Raw genomic sequence first — 10,000 nt, forward strand, 5'->3', positions numbered from 1 at the left:
TTTGGATGTTGAAAATATCAGAACATTTTTTTTTTAATGCTTGGGGACATGAATCTGAAGTATTGAGATGATTTGGTGTTGTCGTTGTTGTTACTACTGTTTGTACTTTTCTTTTACCTCAGATGAATGAGGACGATGCAATACATATGGTTCATGTGATCAGACCTGGACAGACGGGGTTTTTTTTTTTATTTGACTCTGACGGTGTGGGGCCTGTCGTTACATGTCCAATTAACCCAATTACAGGCCGACTGACTGCCTCACAGAATGTGAGGAAATAAGGTCAATCTTGACACAGAGCCATAAAATATACTTCTCGGCTTTTTCATCATCTGTGTGTGTGTGCGTGTGTGTGTGCGTGTGTGTGTGTGTGTGTGTGTGTGTGTGTGTGTGTGTGTGTGTGTGTGTGTGTGTGTGTGTGTGTGTGTGTGTGTGTGTGTGTGTGTGTGTGTGTGTGTGATGTGATTGGTCGATGACGTCCATTTTTTTTCTTTCTTTCTTTTACGGATGTCGCAGATGCCGACCTAAAATGCGAGGCCATCACGTCTTGCGGTGATTACCTGCCCCTGGCTGACCGACTGTCTGCTATGGCAGAGTGGGGGGCAGTCAACAGTGCCGGGATAATGACGGCTTTGGGTGGGTGGAAGACCGGAGCTTCCCACCATAGACTGTCAACGTCCTTTAGGCGGCAACACAATAAACCAGATGATGGATGGAAGGGGACGGAGGAGACCGGAGCTTCCCACCATAGACTGTCAACGTCCTTTAGGCGGCAACACAATAAACCAGATGATGGATGGAAGGGGACGGAGGAGACCGGAGCTTCCCACCATAGACTGTCAACGTCCTTTAGGCGGCAACACAATAAACCAGATGATGGATGGAAGGGGACGGAGGAGACCGGAGCTTCCCACCATAGACTGTCAACGTCCTTTAGGCGGCAACACAATAAACCAGATGATGGATGGAAGGGGACGGAGGAGACCGGAGCTTCCCACCATAGACTGTCAACGTCCTTTAGGCGGCAACACAATAAACCAGATGATGGATGGAAGGGGACGGAGGAGACCGGAGCTTCCCACCATAGACTGTCAACGTCCTTTAGGCGGCAACACAATAAACCAGATGATGGATGGAAGGGGACGGAGGAGACCGGAGCTTCCCACCATAGACTGTCAACGTCCTTTAGGCGGCAACACAATAAACCAGATGATGGATGGAAGGGGACGAAGGAGGGAAAACACAGACGATGAATTTTTTTTAATCCAGAAAACGGAGGAAGTTGCTGAGTTGAGCTGAGTTACTCAAGGAGGCGTTACAGCGTTCGGACAAATCCATACATACCTACGCTACATTGTATATATACCTACGCTACACCACATCTGCTAAGCAGATGCCTGACCAACAGCGTAACCCAGGCCTTGAGGGGGACCTAATGGCTTGGTTTGAAGAGCTGAACAGAATACTAAAGGCTAACCCTTCACAGCTCACGTGTGATTCATACTGACTTTTTTCCGAACAGACATGGTCACCACCCTTCCCCGTAAGCGGCAGTATGTCTCGCTAACCTAATTACAGTGGAGTGATGGCCAAGAGGTAACGCGTCCGCCTAGGAAGCGAGAGAATCTGAGTGCGCTGGTTTCAATCACGGCTCAGCCGCCGATATTTTCTCCACCTCCACTAGACCTTGAGTGGTGGTCTGGACGCTAGTCATTCGGATGAGACGATAAACCGAAGTCCCGTACCGTGTGCAGCATAATAATAATAACTCCGGTCAGGTTCAGTTATTTCGACAGAAGGATCGCGTTATTCTGCTCCAAACACGTCGATCACGATGTTGTCTTCTGTGTGACTAATGTCAAGGTGATGATCATGATGTTGTCTTCTGTGTGACTAAAGTCAGGGTGATGATCATGATGTTGTCTTCTGTGTGACTAAAGTCAGGGTGATGATCATGATGTTGTCTTCTGTGTGACTAAAGTCAGGGTGATGATCATGATGTTGTCTTCTGTGTGACTAAAGTCAGGGTGATGATCATGATGTTGTCTTCTGTGTGACTAAAGTCAAGGTGATGATCATGATGTTGTATTCTGTGTGGCTAAAGTCAGGGTGATTATCATGATGTTGTCTTCTGTGTGACTAAAGTCAGGGTGATGACCATGATGTTGTCTTCTGTGTGACTAAAGTCAGGGTGATGATCATGATGTTGTCTTCTGTGTGACTAAAGTCAAGGTGATGATCATGATGTTGTCTTCTGTGTGACTAAAGTCAGGGTGATGATCATGATGTTGTCTTCTGTGTGACTAAAGTCAGGGTGATGATCATGATGTTGTCTTCTGTGTGACTAAAGTCAGGGTGATGATCATGATGTTGTCTTCTGTGTGACTAAAGTCAGGGTGATGATCATGATGTTGTCTTCTGTGTGACTAAAGTCAGGGTGATGATCATGATGTTGTCTTCTGTGTGACTAAAGTCAAGGTGATGATCATGATGTTGTCTTCTGTGTGACTAAAGTCAGGGTGATGATCATGATGTTGTCTTCTGTGTGACTAAAGTCAGGGTGATGATCATGATGTTGTCTTCTGTGTGACTAAAGTCAAGGTGACGATCATGATGTTGTCTTCTGTGTGACTAAAGTCAAGGTGATGATCATGATGTTGTCTTCTGTGTGACTAAAGTCAGGGTGATGATCATGATGTTGTCTTCTGTGTGACTAAAGTCAGGGTGATGATCATGATGTTGTCTTCTGTGTGACTAAAGTCAGGGTGATGATCATGATGTTGTCTTCTGTGTGACTAAAGTCAGGGTGATGATCATGATGTTGTCTTCTGTGTGGCTAAAGTCAGGGTGATGATCATGATGTTGTCTTCTGTGTGGCTAAAGTCAGGGTGATGATCATGATGTTGTCTTCTGTGTGACTAAAGTCAGGGTGATGATCATGATGTTGTCTTCTGTGTGACTAAAGTCAGGGTGATGATCATGATGTTGTCTTCTGTGTGGCTAAAGTCAAGGTGATGATCATGATGTTGTCTTCTGTGTGACTAAAGTCAGGGTGATGATCATGATGTTGTCTTCTGTGTGACTAAAGTCAAGGTGATGATCATGATGTTGTCTTCTGTGTGACTAAAGTCAGGGTGATGATCATGATGTTGTCTTCTGTGTGACTAAAGTCAAGGTGACGATCATGATGTTGTCTTCTGTGTGACTAAAGTCAAGGTGATGATCATGATGTTGTCTTCTGTGTGACTAAAGTCAGGGTGATGATCATGATGTTGTCTTCTGTGTGACTAAAGTCAGGGTGATGATCATGATGTTGTCTTCTGTGTGACTAAAGTCAGGGTGATGATCATGATGTTGTCTTCTGTGTGACTAAAGTCAGGGTGATGATCATGATGTTGTCTTCTGTGTGACTAAAGTCAGGGTGATGATCATGATGTTGTCTTCTGTGTGGCTAAAGTCAGGGTGATGATCATGATGTTGTCTTCTGTGTGACTAAAGTCAGGGTGATGATCATGATGTTGTCTTCTGTGTGACTGAAGTCAAGGTGACGGGCGGTGTGCACGCTATCAAAGTCACTGACTATGATGTCCAACTATGTTTGAAATTCTCTTACCACTCTATCATCGGTACGAACGAATAAATTTAAATGCGACTCGTTGTAGATATACGTTAAAAACAAAACTCGAAGAACGAGATGTGGAGTCCTTTTCTGCATATATGAATAAGATATGATGGTTTTTTGTCGATTTTTTTGATTACTGATATTCATGGACAGTTTCTGCGAAATAAATTCGCAGATCAAGAATCAACACAAGAATCATATGACTTGGACGTTGGTTTATGGCAGGTTTCTTCCTGACACAACAAAAGCACACGGTTTATTCCCAGTCCTCACCCAGTGAACTGATTATACTCTACCTCTCCATCCTACCCCATAACAGCCTTTGATTATACTCTACCTCTCCATCCTACCCCCATCACCCAGTGAACTGATTATACTCTACCTCTCCATCCTACCCCATAACAGCCTTTGATTATACTCTACCTCTCCATCCTACCCCCATCACCCAGTGAACTGATTATACTCTACCTCTCCATCCTGCCCCCATCACCCAGTGAACTGATTATACTCTACCTCTCCATCCTACCCCATAACAGCCTTTGATTATACTCTACCTCTCCATCCTACCCCCATCACCCAGTGAACTGATTATACTCTACCTCTCCATCCTGCCCCCATCACCCAGTGAACTGATTATACTCTACCTCTCCATCCTACCCCCATCACCCAGTGAACTGATTATACTCTACCTCTCCATCCTGCCCCCATCACCCAGTGAACTGATTATACTCTACCTCTCCATCCTACCCCCATCACCCAGTGAACTGATTATACTCTACCTCTCCATCCTACCCCCATCACCCAGTGAACTGATTATACTCTACCTCTCCATCCTACCCCATAACAGCCTTTGATAATACTCTACCTCTCCATCCTACCCATAACAGCCTTTACCAGCTCATATCCCCCACCCTCACCCCCACCCCTCAACTACCATCTTCCCGTTGAATCGGCATTTTCACCCCATTCCACGCTTAAGAAAAAAAATAGGACAAACCCGATGCGGTAAACTTACCTGAGGTCATGTTATTCCTTAAAAGCTAAAAGCACTTTCTCCGATCTCAAATGTCACGACAGTGATAACGTAGAGTCTGTGTGACACATGTGCAATGCATGCCTTATTTTCAGACTGGAAACACTTTACAGTGCCAAAGGAAAAGTTGGCAAGGACTGTTAAGGCAACAGCGATGTATTAACTTGAGTCGATTTTATAATCGTTTCTTTGATGTTTCACTGCTGATGTAAAAAGTTACGGAAATGAAAAAAGAAAGTTGTATCAGACGTTCTCCGTAGGGACTGATGAAGATTTTAAATGTATATCTTCCCTTGATTCCTCTCTCTCTCTCTCTCTCTCTCTCTCTCTCTGTCTGTCTGTCTCTCTCCCCCCCCCCTCCCACACTCTCTCTCTTAATTGAATCTCATGTTTGTTCTTGGTTCAAACTTTCATAAGTCTTCGTAGACAAAGTAATTGATCTCCACCTCTGTTTACCACTGCTCTTATAGTTGTTCAGCTCATATTACATGTTCTATAATCACATACACTGCAGTACCTCGCTAAGCTACCTTCGTGCTGACAAAGCTGAAGACAAATCCAAAATGGTGCTGCTAAGGCAACGACAACAAGGAGTCACAATCCTGTCCAGGCCCTTCAAAGAGTTTGACTCTGCCTGCCGATAACTAAGATACAAAGCGACTGAATGGTTGAAAAGGTAGGGGAAGGGGGCAAGGGGATAACACCTCTCGGAAAAATGCAGAACATTGATCAAAATTATTGTAAATGAGTTAAGAGCTCCGAGAAATGGCAGTTCTGAACAGTTCTGAGTCTGAAGTTTATGAGTTTGCGAGTGGCAAACAACGTCAAATTACCATATGTTAATCTAATTATAGTCCACATCATACACTATGGCTAAGCTGTACACAGAGAAGAAGACTTTAGTGAATACTGTTGCGTATGCAATTAAAAACAAATAATAATAATAACAATAATAATAATAATAATAATAATAATATGTTGGTAAATATGTCGTTCATAATTGCTGGAATGGGATGGTAGAAATGTGTAACTTTCTGTTGTAATCTGATTTAACCACACACACACACACACACACACACACACACACACACACACACACACAGACACACACACAACAACAACAACAACAACAACAACAACAAACCAACAAAAACACACACACACACACACACACACACACACACACACACACACACACACACACACACACACACACACAAAGCAGAACGAGAAAGAGAAAGAAACTGACTGACGGACAAACGGGGGCAGACAGACAGACAGACAGACACAGACTCAGACAGACAGACAGACGTGCAGACAGTGAACATGCCAGTGTGTGTACGTGCCTGTATACACACGTACGTACGTGAGCGCACAATTCTCTCTGCGCGATTGTGCACAACTTTTTTTTTTTCTCCCTTTCACAGGAACGTGCCAGTAAGCTCCCTGCTCGTTGATTGCCAAGCTTTCCCAGTGACAAGAAACAGGGCAGACAGAAAAACACAGCCACCTTTCATAATAATAATAATAATAATGGTATTTATATAGCGCTGGATCTTGTGCAGAGACAAATCAAAGCGCTTTCGCACCAGTCATTCACACGCATGCATAACTCTAAAACTGTAGAAACTACAGACAAGGAAGGGCAGGTAAGGGAGGCTATTTTGGGAAGAGGTGGGTTTTAAGGCCAGACTTTCATAATGGCAAGGGTCTCTACTTCAACGTGGATGCTGAGCAAAACCAAATGTGCCTTCTCTCTTAGACTGCAGTGACCACTCGTAATGCAGAAACCAAATGTGCCTTCTCTCTTAGATTGCAATGACCACTCGTAATGCAGAAACCAAATGTGCCTTCTCTCTTAGATTGCAATGACCACTCGTAATGCAGAAACCAAATGTGCCTTCTCTCTTAGATTGCAATGGCCACTCGTAATGCAGAAACCAAATGTGCCTTCTCTCTTAGATTGCAATGACCACTCGTAATGCAGAAACCAAATGTGCCTTCTCTCTTAGATTGCAATGACCACTCGTAATGCATAAACGAAAAGCGGTAGTGTATGATCTCTTCTAGAATGATATTATTTTGTTGTTGTTGTTTTTTTTCGTTTTTTTCTCCATTACTATTATTACTATCATCATCATCATCAAACAAAAATTGTAACATAATTTCCTTAGTGTGTTGCAATGTTTCTTGTCAGTTTATTTGTTTGTTTGTTTTTTGAGGGTTTTATTTTATTTGTTTGTTTCTTTGTTTCAAACATAAGTGTGCCAATCTAAAACAAAATTTCAAGGGCAATACCTTCGTTTCAAACATAAGTGTGCCAATCTAAAACAAAAAGTCAAGGGCAATACCTTCGTTTCAAACATAAGTGTGACAATCTAAAACAAAAAGTCAAGGGCAATACCTTCGTTTCAAACATAAGTGTGACAATCTAAAACAAAAAGTCAAGGGCAATACCTTCAAGACTCACATGTGATAGCAATTTAATGAACACATGAATTACGGAATAGAAAAAAAAGCACTGCAAAGCATGCCAGCATCTTGCAACATGACATTATTTATCATACACCATTGTGACCTTCAATTTTGACCTCTAAACTTGACTTTCGAAAATATAAGCTTTAGCGATAACCAGCAACTGAACGAGTTTAATGGAAACTGGATGAAAACCCCAAAGCTCTGTCATACTTCTACATTGTTTGCATTACGTCTTGTTCACCTTGAAGTCAGATCCCTCATCCCAACATTCTGTGAGGGGTTGTTTTATTTTAGTTTACCCCTTTGTCAGTTTGGTTGAGAATGGTGCGCAAAACCTTATCTCTTTTGTATCTCCAGCCTTTTCCAATTGTTACCAAGTATATGCCATGTTGCGACCTTGACATTTGACCTGACCTCGAGGTTCACATGGGATCATGCTGTCATCAAGGCCAGTCACAGTCCCAGGTTTGATGAAGACTGAATACAAGATATAAACTCTACAGAGCTTTGTTTTATTTTGCCGATCAGTGACCTTGACTTATGGCCTCTTACGTTGCTAAAGATACCATTATGAATGAGATGACTGGAAAGGTCTCATTCAAACATACCATCACACTAAGTTTGGTTCTAAAAAAACGTTTGTCATTCCGAGAAATGTTCCCCGAACCCACCTCTCTCTCTCTCTCTCTCTCTCTCTCTCTCTGTAACGCCCCACACACATGACAAGCGAAACAGTAATCATATATCCTCACTGAATTTACGCACACGAGTCAGCGAAGTTGAACAAACCAGAATGCAGCAAATATGATTTAAAACAAACACACCAAACCGCCAAAGTGAAACAAAAAAGTAAACTAAAATACAGCTCGACATATTAACTCTCTCCATACGAACGGCGAAAGAGACGACGTTAACAGCGTTTCACCCCAATTACCATCATCAAAATATTGCAAGCGGAAGGCTCTTATACTGAAGAGGTGAATGTTGACAAAGAATACCACAATTCTGACGACGGAAGCTAAAGGTTGGGTCATTCAGACACCCACTGGACATCCGATGGGTCTGTGTAGAGGAGAAGAGAGGACTGGCCGTACTGAGTGAGTTAACGGGGGAAAAAAACACACAATAAAACAAAACATACATAAGAAAAAGAACACGTTCAATCGACATAACAATACCAAAAAACCAGGGCAAACCAAACCATATCAAACGTAAGCTTACCACCACCACTACCACCCCAAACTACTTCATCCCCCCCTCCACCCCAAACCCCCACCCCAAACCTCCCCACCCCAAACCTCCACCCCAAACCTCCACCCCAAACCCCCACCCCAAACCCCCACCCCAAACAAAGAAACAAAAGGAAACCAAACAAAGTTTGTTTGTTTTTTTCAATCACACACACACACACACACACACACACACACACACACACACAAATGAAAATCCAAACCGAACCCAACCCCCCCAAATCAAAACCCAACCTGAAAACCTGAAACCCTCTGTCTAAAAGTAACCACTTCACCACCACACCCACCTGGATGAGCCAGACAGCGAGACTGCCGCCGACGGGCGCGCCCACGATGCCTGTGCGGGAACTCGTCGAAGAGAGGCACGTGCAAACTGTCGGCGTGACAGTGGAGGTGGCCCCCAGTCAAACAGCGGCTGTGACTGCGCTCTGTCCGAAGGTCTGGGTGGGAGCGACGCAATGGAACGAATCCGTGGTCATCCATCTCTGTTTTGTTTGTTTGGCGTTGATGTTGATGATGATAATGTTGTTGAAGATGATGTTGCTGTTGTAATTTCTGCTGCTGCTGCTGCTGTTTTGAAAGCGTCGTTCTTGAAATAACTATTTCATTCTTGGTGATGTTGATGATGATGTTGAAGACGATGTTGCTGTTGTAGAACTTGTCTGCTGCTGCTGCTGTTTTGAAAGTGTCGTTCTTGAAATAACTACTTTATTGCTGGTGATGTTGATGATGATGTTGTATATCAGATGATGTTGCCGTTGTAGTTTCTGCTGCTATTGCTGTTTTAAAAGCGTTGTTCTTGAAATAACTACTTTATTCTTGGTGATGTTGATGATGATGTTGTAGATCAGATGGTCTTGTAGTTCCTCCTGCTGCTGTGATCGTTTTGTTCCTGAAATAACTTCTGTTGTTGCTGTTTTGTTGATGTTGATGATGATGTTGATGATGATGATGATGTGTTGACGTTGCTAGCACTGCTGTTGCGGTGTTAATTTCCTTCTGCAGACAGCTCCGTTGTTCCTGTTGTTATTGTTGTTGCTCTCAGTTTTCCTTGTTGATGGTAACGTTCGTGTTGTTACAGAATCAGCAACCGGTAACTCGTTCTCGTTGTTACACAAAGACAACACGTGTTATCTGGTTGGTTAGCGTTATTGCTGACGACGTTGATGTGGGGCGGAAACGTTACCCCCTTTGTCGCTGTTTTCGTTGCAGTCACGACAGCGCCAGTATTGCCACTGCCGCTTTTCTTGTGTTATTATTGTGGATGTTTTCTTTTATTATCTGTTTTTATTGTTGTTGTGTTTATTCTTTATTTGTTATTCTATTTGATTCTCGCTGTTGCTGTTCCACAGTAAACAAAAAAACAACTCCATTCTGATTTAGCTCTTCCAGTATTTAAACGGTGTCTGTAGCACAGTCGTTCTCCTCTCTTCACGAGCCCAGTTCAGTGGACACGTTTCAGTCAGTTCCATCACAGACGATGATCACATGGGCACTCAACACCTACCAGGCAACGCTATGTTGCAAGCCAGCTGAAGAAGCGTTCACGCACCATGTAGTCAGTTTCGTCATACTGAGCACATGAGGGTTCCAAGGTTGCTAGGGAGAAGAGGCGGC

At 43.3% G+C, this 10,000-nt stretch overlaps 1 protein-coding gene and 1 long non-coding RNA gene across 2 annotated transcripts in view; both read right to left on the minus strand.

Moving 5' to 3' along the window:
• The window catches only part of LOC143295072 (microtubule-associated serine/threonine-protein kinase 3-like), a 337,212-nt gene that overhangs the window by 197,222 nt on the left and 129,990 nt on the right, over positions 1-10,000 (minus strand). The window lies entirely within an intron of this gene.
• Positions 1-10,000, minus strand: part of LOC143294761 (uncharacterized) — a 92,458-nt gene that overhangs the window by 64,836 nt on the left and 17,622 nt on the right. Inside the window, exon 2 of the long non-coding RNA XR_013056925.1 lies at positions 8,671-10,000. This exon is cut by the window's right edge and continues 49 nt beyond it. This is a non-coding gene — a long non-coding RNA (uncharacterized LOC143294761). The remainder of the gene's footprint in view (positions 1-8,670) is intronic.

This window comes from Babylonia areolata, chromosome 20 (genome assembly GCF_041734735.1).
Source record: "Babylonia areolata isolate BAREFJ2019XMU chromosome 20, ASM4173473v1, whole genome shotgun sequence".
Lineage (NCBI taxonomy): Eukaryota > Metazoa > Mollusca > Gastropoda > Neogastropoda > Buccinidae > Babylonia > Babylonia areolata.